This window comes from Trachypithecus francoisi, unplaced genomic scaffold (assembly GCF_009764315.1).
Source record: "Trachypithecus francoisi isolate TF-2019V2 unplaced genomic scaffold, Tfra_2.0 Lachesis_group10, whole genome shotgun sequence".
Classification (NCBI taxonomy): Eukaryota; Metazoa; Chordata; class Mammalia; order Primates; family Cercopithecidae; genus Trachypithecus; species Trachypithecus francoisi.
In genome coordinates, this window is record NW_022681455.1 from 99099710 (window position 1) to 99111413 (window position 11704).

Here is an 11704-nt window from a genome sequence, read left to right on the forward strand (position 1 = left end):
GAGACCATCCTGGCTAACACGGTGAACCCCGTCTCTACTAAAAAATACAAAAAACTAGCCGGGCGAGGTGGCGGGCGCCTGTAGTCCCAGCTACTCGGGAGGCTGAGGCAGGAGAATGGCGTGAACCCAGGAGGCGGAGCTTGCAGTGAGCTGAGATCTGGCCAGTGCACTCCAGCTTGGGTGACAGAGCGAGACTCCGTCTCAAAAAAAAAAAAAAAAAAAAAAAAGAATGACTTCTGAACAAAGAAAGGATATTTTCTTTTCTTTTTTTTTTTTTTGAGGCGGAGTCTCGCTCTGTCGCCCAGGCTGGAGTGCAGTGACCGGATCTCGGCTCACTGCAAGCTCCGCCTCCCGGGTTTACGCCATTCTCCTGCCTCAGCCTCCGGAGTAGCTGGGACTACAGGCGTCCGCCACCTCGCCTGGCTAGTTTTTTTTTGCATTTTTTTTTTAGTAGAGACGGGGTTTCACCGTGTTAGCCAGGATGGTCTCGATCTCCTGACCTCGTGATCCGCCCGTCTCAGCCTCCCAAAGTGCTGGGATTACAGGCTTGAGCCACTGCGCCCGGCCAAGAAAGGATATTTTCAAAGCAATGATTTAGGTGGAATCTTGGCAGAAATATAAAAAATTAACTGCATTCCTAGAATCTTTTACAGACTATCCACATATTATTCATGAAATAAACCCAAAAACCAACGATAAAGAAACTACAATGGAGATTAGTTAGAAAGTTACTTCAAAAAAGACAAAAGAGCCTGAAACTAGACAAAAGGATAACTTTTTTTTTTTTTTTGAGACAGAGTCTGTCACCCAGGCTGAGGTGCAATGATCATGGCCCACTGCAGCCTCGACCTCCCCAGGCTCAGGTGATCCTCCCACCTCAGGTTTTGTATTTTTAGAAAAGATGGGGTTTCCCATCTCTAGGGTGGTTTGTCCAGGGTGGTATGAAACTCCTGGGCTTAAGTGATTTGTACACCTCTGCCTCCCAAAAGTGTTAGTATTGCAGGTGTGAGCCACTGCACTGGCCCAGCTAACTATTCTTTGTTTTTGTTTTTTAAGACAGAGTTTCGCTCTTGTTGCCCTGGCTGGAGTGCAATGGCACAATCTCAGCTCACTGCAACCTCCATCTCCCGAGTTTAAGCAACTCTCCCGCCTCAGCCTCCCAAGTAGCTGGGAATACAGGCATGTACCACCATGCCCGGCTAATTTTTTGTATTCAGTAGAGATGGGGTTTCACCATGTTGGTCAGGCTCATCTCGAACTCCGGACCTCAGGTGATCTACCTGTCTTGGCCTCCCAAAGTGCTGGGATTACAGGCGTGAGCCACTGCGCCCAGCCTGTTTTTTTTTTTGAGACAGAGTTTTGCTCTTGTTGCCTAGGCTGGAGTGCAATGGCTCGATCTCGGCTCACCACAACCTCCACTTCCCAGGGTCAAGTGATTCTCCTGCCTCAGCCTCCTGAGTAGCTGGGATTACAGGCATGCACCACCACGCCCAGCTAATTTTGTATTTTTAGTAGAGATGGGGTTTCTCCATGTTGGTCAGGCTGGTCTCAAACTCCTGACCTCAGCGGATCTGCCCGCCTCGGCCTCCCAAAGTGTTAGGATTACGGGTGTGAGTCACCACGCCTGGCAACTATTCTTGTTAGCAAAACCAGGCCCTATATTTTGTCCAAATCCACAGCCTATACAACATCGAGTGAATTTCAACGTAAACTAGAGACTTTGGATGATGATGATTTATCAGTGTAAGGTTCATCAATTATAAGAAATGTACCACGTAGCCAGGCGCAGTGGCTCAAGTCTGTAATCCCAGCACTTTCGGAGGCTGAGGTGGGTCAATCACTTGAGGTCAAGAATTCGAGACCAGCCTGGCAAACATGATGAAACCCCGTCTCTATCAAAAATACAAAAAATTAGCCAGGTGTGGTGGCGCATGCCTATAATCCCAGCTACTTGCGAGGCCAAGGCAGGAGAATCGCTTGAACCAGAGTGGCAGAGGTTGCAGTGAGCCTAGATCATGCCACTGCACTCCAGCCTGGGTGACAGAGCCAAGACTCTAGCTCAAAAAAAAAAAAAAAAAACCGAAGTCTTTCCCAGAGTTCTAAATTACATAAGCCACTCTAGCAAGTTAATTGAACAAAAGAAGGTGTACTTAGAAACTCAATTTATAGTCAGTTGGTCAGAAACACAGGTAAAACAACCTGGGGCTTGAGATTAGCATTGGAAGTGGGGGACTGTCTATGGGACTTGAGCCTTCAACCTGTGGGATCTGATGCTATCTTCAGGTACACCGTGTCAGAATCATACTGAATTAGAGGATACCCATGTGGTGTCCACTGCTGAACAGCTTGTTTGATGTGCAGGGGAAAACCCCACGCATCTGGTGTTGTGAGAATATACTGGAAGAAAAAGTTTGTATCTATATTCTCAGAATCAACAAAAAATTATCCTACACAGTTGAACATCGTATTCAACATTTTAGGAATTTCCCTGTAACAACTGTAACACAATTAAGCAACAGGTATCCTGGAGGTTAATGCTGTGTTTTCCAGAATTAAAGCCATAAATGCATTTCTTAAATATATGCACTATATTCCTTTAAATCACTGCCAGGTGTGGTGGCTAACGCCTGTAATCCCAGCACTTTGGGAGGCCGAGGTGAGTGGATCACAATGTCAGGAGCTCGAGACCAGCCTGACGAACATGGTGAACCACATCTCTACCAAAAATACAAAAATTACCGGGCCGTGGCCAGGCACAGTGGCTCAAGCCCGTAATCCCAGCACTTTGGGAGGCCGAGACGGGCGGATCACAAGGTCAGGAGAGGGAGACCATCCCGGCTAACACGGTGAAACCCCGTCTCTACTAAAAAATACAAAAAACTAGCCGGGCGAGGTGGCGGGCGCCTGTAGTCCCAGCTACTCGGGAGGCTGAGACAGGAGAATGGCGTAAACCCGGGAGGCGGAGCTTGCAGTGAGCTGAGATCCGGCCACTGCACTCCAGCCTGGGCAACAGAGCAAGACCCCGTCTCAAAAAAAAAAAAAAAAAAATTACCTGGCCATGATGGCACACGCCTATAATCCCAGCTACTCAGGAGGTTGAGGGAGGAGAATCACTTGAACCCAGGAGGCAGAGGTTGCAGTGAGCCAAGATCACACCACTGCAGTCCAGCCTGGGCAACAGAGCGAGACTCCGTATTAACAAACAAACAAAAAACTCAACAAAGGGCTTCATATTAAGTCTACACCTCTAATTACTGCCTTCTCAAACTATGCTTTCCAGTGAACAGTGCTTTATTTGGTTTGCTACATTCTTGCAAATTTGAGTGAAAAGTACACTTAAAACAAAGAAAGTATCATAGGCCAGTATGGTGGCTCACATCTGTAATCACAGCACTCTGGGAGATCTTGGTGGACATATCGCTTGAAGCCAGGAGTTCCAGACCCGCCTGGAAAACACGGTGAAACCTCATCTCTAACAAAAAAATACAAAAATTAGGCTAGGCGCGGTGGCTCACACCTGTAATCCCAGAACTTTGGGAAGCTGAGGCAGGTAGATCACTTGAGGTCAAGAGTTCAAGACCAGACCAGCCAACATGGTAAAACCCCATCTCTACTAAAACTACAAGCCAGTGCAGTGGCTCACGCCTATAATCCCAGCACTTTGGGAGGCTGAGGCAGGTGGATCACCTGAGATAAGGAGTTGGAGACCACCCTGACTAACGTGGTGAAATCCTGTCTCTACTAAATACAAAAAATTAGCCTGGCACGGTGGCGTGCACCTGTAATCCCAGCTACTCGGGAGGCTGAGGCAGAAGAATCCCTTGAATCCAGGAGCCAGAGGGTGCAGTGAGCAGAGATCGCACCACTGCACTCCAGCCTGGGCAACAAGAGCAAAACCCCGTTCTAAAAAAACATATATCTATATAATTAGCCAGGCATGATGGCGTGCACCTGTAATCCCAGCTACTTGGGAAGCTGAGGCAGGAGAATCACTTGAACCCGGGAGGCAGAAGTTGCAGCAAGCCAAGATCGCACCACTGCACTGCAGCCTGGGGGAGAAGAGCAAAACACTGTCTCAAAAAAAAAAAGAAAAAAATTTTTGACACGTGTGGTAGCATGCATCTGTAGTCCCAGCTACTCAGGGGCTGAGGTGGGAGAATCACCTGAGACCAGAATATCAAGGCTGCAGTGGGCAGTGATTGTGCCGCTGCACTCCAGCCTAGGCATTGAAGTGAAACCCTGTCTCAGAAGAAAAAAAAAAAAAAAACTATTGTATACACTGGGGGGCAGAAGGTTTTGAGCCCCTTTTAACTTTCAAAGATTCATCTTTAAAATTGTGAGCAAACAGAAAAGGAATTGCTAGATTCTTCTATATATAGAGTCACTCAATGGGATGCCATTTTGAAACTTCACAGCAGGAAGTTTAGTTTGGTCAGAGGGTCATTAAAGAAATGCCTCAGTTAATATATACGGCTTGAAAGTCTTTTTTTAAATAAAAGTATATGCCAAGTTCATGCTGGGCGCTATGGCTCACGCCTGTAATCCCAGCACTTTGGGGGACCAAGGCAGGTGGATCCTCTGAGGTCAGGAGTTCAAGATCAGCCTGGCCAACACGTTGAAACCTCTTCTCTACTAAAAATACAAAAACTAGCTGGCCATGGTGATGGGCGCCTGTAATCCAGCTACTCAGGAGGCCAAAAGAGGAGAATCGCTTGAACCTGGGAGGTGAGGGTTGCAATGAGCAAAGATCCCACATTGCACTCCAGCCTGGACTACAGAGCGAGACTGTGTTTCCAAAAAAAAAAAAAAAAAGATATACCAAGTTCATAAAATACAGCATTTCAAAATGGCAGACTTCTCTTTTTATTAATCTGGGACAAAATATTCATAACAAATATTTTGCAAAAAATTAATTTTTTAAAACTTAATTTTCTTTTTTGTAAAGACAGGGTCTCACTATATTGCCCAGGCTGGTCTGTAACTCCTAGTCTCAAGCATCCTCCTCCCTCATCCTCCCAAAAAGCTAGGATACAGGCTTGAGCCACTTGCCTGGGCCAAAAAAATTAGTCTCAAAATATGACAGCATTCAATCAGAATTATTGTGGACCAATTCCACTCTCTGGCATTGGGTACCGAAGACCTATTACTTCACAGAAAGAAATAATTAAGTTCATAAATTTAAACTGGTTAAAAAGAAAGCTTCTCGGCTGGGCACGGTGGCTCATATCTGTAATCCCAGCACTTTGGGAGGCTGAGGCCGGCGGTTCACGAGGTTAAGAGTTCAAGACCATCCTGGCCAACATGGTGAAACCCCATCTCTATTAAAATACAAAAATTAGCTGGGCATGGTGGCGGGCGCCAGTAATCCCAGCTACTCGGGGGGCCAAGGCAGGAGAATTGCTTGAACCCTGGAGGCGAGGTTGCAGGGAACCGAGATTGCGCACCACTGCACTCCAGCCTGGCGACAGAGCGAGCCTCCATCTCAAAAAAAAAAAGTTTCTCATAACCAGATCAGAATCTATCCAAAAACATACTCAGAAAAAGTAAAATGCAACATAATTTGAAATCAGACTTTAAAGCATGTTTTGAAAAGATGGCAAGCATTTCCATTTGTTTTCATAGTTTTTTTTAATGACTTGACTCCAAATAAGAAGGATGTGTTATTACTTAGCTTGACAACATTTATGTTAAAGAGACTAGGATCTAAACCCCCAGGAGAAATTCAGAAACTGGAAAAAAAGAAAATGAACCCAGGGTGGTAAAAGCTGGGAACCAAAAAGAATGTACTTCAATTCTTTTCCACCATAATGTCACAAAACTGTACCTTAAAACTTCTAAGATTACAATCTTAGGTAAGAAAAGGAAATATTTTCAGTTACAAATAGACATGTCTTTGCGCCTTGATTCTAGACTTTTTTTTTTTTTTTTTTTTTTGAGACAGTCTCCCTGTCCCCCAGGCTGGAGTGCAGTGGCTCTGTCTCGGCTCACTGCAACCTGCACCTCCCGGGTTCAAGCGGTTCTCCCGCCTCAGCCTCCCAAGTAGCTGGGATTACAGGCACCTGCCACCACGCCCGGCTAATTTTTGTATTTCTAGTAGAGACGAGGTTTCACCATGTTGGCCAGGTTGGTCTCGAACTCCGGACCTCTGGTGATTCACCAACCTCGGCCTCCCTAAGTACTGGGACTACAGGCGTGAGCCATCGCGACCAGTAGATTCTAGACTTGTTTCCACTATGACTTGGGGACTCACACTTGTTGAAAAGGGACCAACTCCCCAAACTAGTTTTTATCAACATGCTACCATTTCACTGAAAACACAGCTAGTCACCTAAAACCATGTATCATCAATGCACGTTCTCCTTAGACAAGGTACAATTTGCAGTGTCCTAAGACATAATTATTTAAACTGTTACCACATGTCTTCTTAATAGCTAAAATACTCTGCTGCCAATCTCTAAAAGGGTAGGAATGCCAACCTGGACCGCAGACCACTTAAGTATTAAACCCACGTACCTATACAAAAAAATTGTTCTTAATCTGTTTCATCTTCTTCCTAATTCTTGCCCTCCCTCTTTGTTTTAATCCATATATTCCCTATTCCTATCAAGGAGGCTGTCATAAGGAAAACGTTCGGCATTTTTTCAAACAGTATAATTATATTCACTCAAGTACTGACTTAAAAAAAACCCCAAGTAGTCACAGGCGATCGAATTGTAGAGAAATCGGCAGGGTAGGTTAAGCATTGTTGCTCAGTTTTCAGGAAGAAAACAGACCTTAATTGATTAGAGTCCTAAGAAATGTGACATTTGATTGAAGTAACTTCATGGGAAAAGTTTGTCATAAAGTTTATTTTAAATACAACATTTTCAAACACACAGATGTCAAGCATTCTTTTTTAATCTACAAAGCTCACTCCTCGTGGAGTTAGTATCGGTGAGCTCTCTTGGGTAAATTCTGCAGAGAAGGCGGTACTGAAAAAGTATTATTTGTGTTTGGCCTTAAGTAACTCTACAAGATCTGCAGTGGATCTCATCAGCCTTGAGGCCTACAAGTGTTCAGCTCACTAGCGGGACACTTGTCCTGGGTGAGCAGGGCCACCACTACTGCAGACACCGGACCGAGTAGGTGGGGGCCGACTTCAAAGAAAGTGTGAGCGCCCAGGCGCGCGAGTGGAACAAAACCTGTAGCAAGTAATAAGGAAGTGCTCGCTCCCGCCCGCCCTTCCCATCCGAGGACACCCGAAACCTGGGGGCTTTGACAACGTGCTGGGGGCGTCAGAGAGGGAGAGTGGCAGCTCCGAGTACACGGAGAAGAACTGGAAACGTGCAAAAACTCCAAACACGGTCCCCCTCGCCCGAAGCGCTAGGCCTCGGGAGCCGATACCCACTGCAACTATCCGGGAGCAGAGACAGAAAGAGTAGTTGAGCAGCTCGTGGAGGTCTCAGGAGGGTGCAACCCGCGCGAAGCCAGGCCCAGCGACACGAACTGCCGCCACTGCCGCCCCCTGAGCCTCCAGGCCAGGGACAGAGACCACCCCGGGTCTCGCCCGAGCTCTGCCCTCCGCTCCCTGGAGCCTTCTGGCTGGCCTCTAATCTTCAGAGCGTGAAGCCTCCGAGAGCCGTGCGGAGAAGAGTCCGCCCTCTCCCGCCTCGTCCCAATTCCCTGTCCCGGCTGCCTCTCACTCCCTGGAGCTCCGGGAAACGCTTCCAGTGGCCCCAGGTCCACCCCTGTTCCTCTTCCCACCGGCACTCGCGTTCCCAAGCTGTCACCGCCACCCTACCGCAGCCCCTGACGCCAGCCCGCCTCACCTCAGGCGGCTCCGGCAGCGCTGGACACAGGAAACTCCTGGGTCCCCGACTCCGGCTCTCCTCGACCCCCTCTTCGGTTAACTCCGCTTGTTTCTCTACAAAATGGCGCCTGAGGTCGCGCGCTCACGTCGCGGCCTTTCCCCTCCCCGTTCCCATTTCATCATTCGCTGCCCGCCCGAGGAGGGATGGCCCCAGTGCCAGCCAATGGCCGCGCCCCGCCTGTGGCTTCTAGCCAATCACCGACAGGTGCCCGCGGATTTAAACCAATCACACTCTATCACTTGCAGAAGTCGAGGAAGAAACCAGGCTCCTGCTAGCAACTACCAATCCGGACTGTTACTTCGCGGACTTTGGCCAATTGCCGCTCACCAGGCCCAGGGGACCAGAGTCAGAGCCCTCGCGCCTGCGCTCGAGGCGAGGGCCAATAAAGGGACGCTAACTTCGATTTGGGCTTCACGTACTTTCCACCTGCCCTGGAGAGCTGCGACCAGTAGGGCTTGGCATTGCCTTTGAGGAACAGTAAATTATGGAAGGGGTCCATAACTCCTCGCCACCCTGCGCGGGAACTACTTTGAGTTACAGTGAAACAGCCTTCCTCCACTTTCCTTCCTCTTTCGAAATGTCACGATCCAGCATACTTCGGGGATTCCCAACCGAAACATTCCCCTCCCCTAGTGTCCTGTGGCGGGGAACGCCAGCTAGAAAGCAAGCCAGGTTGTGACTAGAGTTGGGGCGCTTTGCATCCTGGGATGTGTAGTCGCGCTCCCCTACCCCGTTCCCATCTCAGAAGTAATGCGACTTCGTCCGTCGCTGGCTGCCACCTAGAAGGAGCAGTGCATGCTGGGGGATGTAGTCAGCCAGGTGGCCACCTTGTCCTCGCTTGCTTCGCTTTGGTCAAGGGAACTTTCTGTTTTAGTTCTGCCTACTGAAGAAAGGACACCTTCCAGAGACGCCTTCCAGAGACGTAGGAGACTCAAGTTCTCTTACTGGCTTAAGTCCTAGAAGCCTTCTAAGAAAGGATACCCATGTCCTTTGCTCTCAAGAGAAAAAGCATAGAAACATATTTAGCTGCCGGGCGCGGTGGCTCAAGCCTGTAATCCCAGCACTTTGGGAGGCCGAGACGGGCGGATCACGAGGTCAGGAGATCGAGACCATCTTGGCTAACACGGTGAAACCCCGTCTCTACTAAAAAAAATTCAAAAAACTAGCCGGGCGAGGTGGTGGGCGCCTGTAGTCCCAGCTACTCGGGAGGCTGAGGCAGGAGAATGGCATAAACCCGGGAGGCGGAGCATGCAGTGAGCTGAGATCCGGCCACTGCACTCCAGCCCGGGCAACAGAGCGAGACTCCGTCTCAAAAAAAAAAAAAAAAGTGGCCGGGCGCGGTGGCTCACGCCTGTAATCCCAGCACTTTGGGAGGCCGAGGCGGGTGGATCACAAGGTCAGGAGATCGAGACCACTGTGAAACCCCGTCTCTACTAAAAATACCAAAAATTGGCCGGGCGCGGTGGCTCAAGCCTGTAATCCCAGCACTTTGGGAGGCCGAGAGGGCGGATCACGAGGTCAGGAGATCGAGACCATCCTGGCTAACAAGGTGAACCCCGTCTCTACTAAAAAATACAAACTAGCCGGGCGAGGTAGCGGGCGCCTGAGTCCCAGCTACTCGGGAGGTGAGGCAGGAGAATGGCGTAAACCCCGGAGGCGGAGCTTGCAGTGAGCTGAGATCCGGCCACTGCACTCCAGCCCGGGTAACAGAGCGAGACTCCGTCTCAAAAAAAAAAAAAAAAAAAAAAAAAAAAAACCAAAAATTAGCCGGGCGCGGTGGCGGGCGCCTGTAGTCCCAGCTACTCTGGAGGCTGAGGCGGGAGAATGGCGTGAACCCGGGAGGCGGAGCTTGCAGTGAGCCGTGATCGCACCACTGCACTGCAGCCTGGGCGACAGAGCGAGACTCCGTCTCAAAAAGAAAAAAAAGAAAGAAACATGTTTAGCTATGGTTTGTTTCTTATCTATGATAGTTGGTAAGATTTTATACTCACCTGTACCCCAAAGAGAAAGGATTGGGAAGGAAGTGTTGACTGGTTAGCTCTATTACCTTTTTTTTTTTTTTTTTTCTTTGAGACGGAGTCTCGCTCTGTCGCCCAGGCTGGAGTGTAGTGGCCGGATCTCAGTTCACTGCAAGCTCCGCCTCCTGGGTTTACGCCATTCTCCTGCCTCAGCCTCCCGAGTAGCTGGGACTACAGGCGCCCGCCGCCTCGCCCGGCTAGTTTTTTATATTTTTTAGTAGAGACGGGGTTTCACCGGGTTAGCCAGGATGGTCTTGATCTCCTGACCTTGTGATCCGCCCGTCTCGGCCTCCCAAAGTGCTGGGATTACAGGCTTGAGCCACCGCGCCCGGCCTGCTCTATTACCTTTTGAAATTAAGGCCGGGCACGGTGGCTCACGCTTGTAATCCCAGCACTTTGGGAGGCTGAGGCGGGTGGATCACGAGGTCAGGAGATCCAGACCATCCTGGCTAACAACGGTGAAACCCCATCTCTACTAAAATGCAAAAAAAATAGCCAGGCATGGTGGCCCAGGCCTGTAATCCCAGCTACTTAGGAGGCGAGGCAGGAGAATCGCTTGAACCCGGGAGGCGTGGGTTGCAATGAGCAGAGATCGCGCCACTGCACTCCAGCCTGAGCAGCAGAACGAGACTCTATCTCAAAAAAAAAAAAGAAAGAAAAAACGGCCGGGCGCGGTGGCTCAAGCCTGTAATCCCAGCACTTTGGGAGGCCGAGGCGGGCGGATCACGAGGTCAGGAGATCAAGACCATCCTGGCTAACACGGTGAAACCCCGTCTCTATAAAAAAAAAAAAAAAAAAAAATGGCCAAGCGCGGTGGCTCGCGCCTGTAATCCCAGCACTTTGGGAGGCCCAGACGGGCAGAACATGAGGTCAGGAGATCGAGACCATCCCGGCTAACACGGTGAAACCCCGTCTCTACTAAAATTACAGAAAAATTAGCCGGGCGTAGTGGCGGGCGCCTGTAGTCCCAGCTACTTGGGAGGCTGAGGCAGGAGGATGGTGTGAACCCTGGAGGGGGAGGTTGCAGTGAGCCGAGATCATGCCACTGCACTCCAGCCTGGGCGACTGAGCCAGACTCTGTCTCCAAACAAAAAAGAAAAAAGAAATTCAGGCGGGCGCGTGGCTCAAGCCTGTAATCCCAGCACTTTGGGAGCCGAGACGGGCGGATCACGAGGTCAGGAGATCGAGACCATCCTGGCTAATAGGTGAAACCCTGTCTCTACTTAAAAATACAAAAAACTAGCGGGCGACGAGGCGGGCGCTGTAGTCCCAGCTACTCGGGAGGCTGAGGAGGAGAATGGCGTAAACCCAGGAGGCGGAGCTTGCAGTGAGCTGAGATCGGCCACTGCACTCCAGCCTGGGTGGCAGAGCAAGACTCCGTCTCAAAAAAAAAAAAAAAAAAAAAAAAAAAAAAAAAAAAAAAGAATTCAAACCTATCCCTCTGCTCACCCTGTCCTCAGGCTAGGCTCAGTAGGTGCTCTCCTGGCCATCTGTCTCATATTACCTCTGGTGCCCAAAAAAATACTTTAAAAATTATGGTAAGAAACACATGAAATTTACCATCTTAATCATTTTTAAGTGTAGAATACAGTAGTGTTAACTATATGCATATTGTTGTACAACAGATCTCTAGAACTTTTTCATCTTGCAAAACTGAAACTATCTGTTGTTTAACACCTTCCATTTCCCCCTCCCCCTAGTCCCTGGCAATCACCATTCTTCTTTATGTTTCTGAGTTTGATTACTTTAGATACCTCACATAAGTGAAATCATGCAGTATTTGTTTTTATGTGACTGGCCTATTTAACTGAACATAATGTCCTAAAAATACATCTT

The 11704-nt window shown here is 49.0% G+C and overlaps 1 protein-coding gene across 7 annotated transcripts in view; it reads right to left on the reverse strand.

Moving 5' to 3' along the window:
• CNOT1 (CCR4-NOT transcription complex subunit 1) overlaps window positions 1-7962 on the reverse strand; it is a 112637-nt gene extending 104675 nt beyond the window's left edge. For all 7 annotated transcript variants that reach the window (XM_033218632.1, XM_033218630.1, XM_033218631.1 and 4 more), the window contains exon 1: window positions 7809-7962. The gene's annotated coding sequence lies outside the window, so the exon portion shown is untranslated. The remainder of the gene's footprint in view (window positions 1-7808) is intronic.
• Between the last annotated feature and the right edge of the window lie 3742 nt (window positions 7963-11704).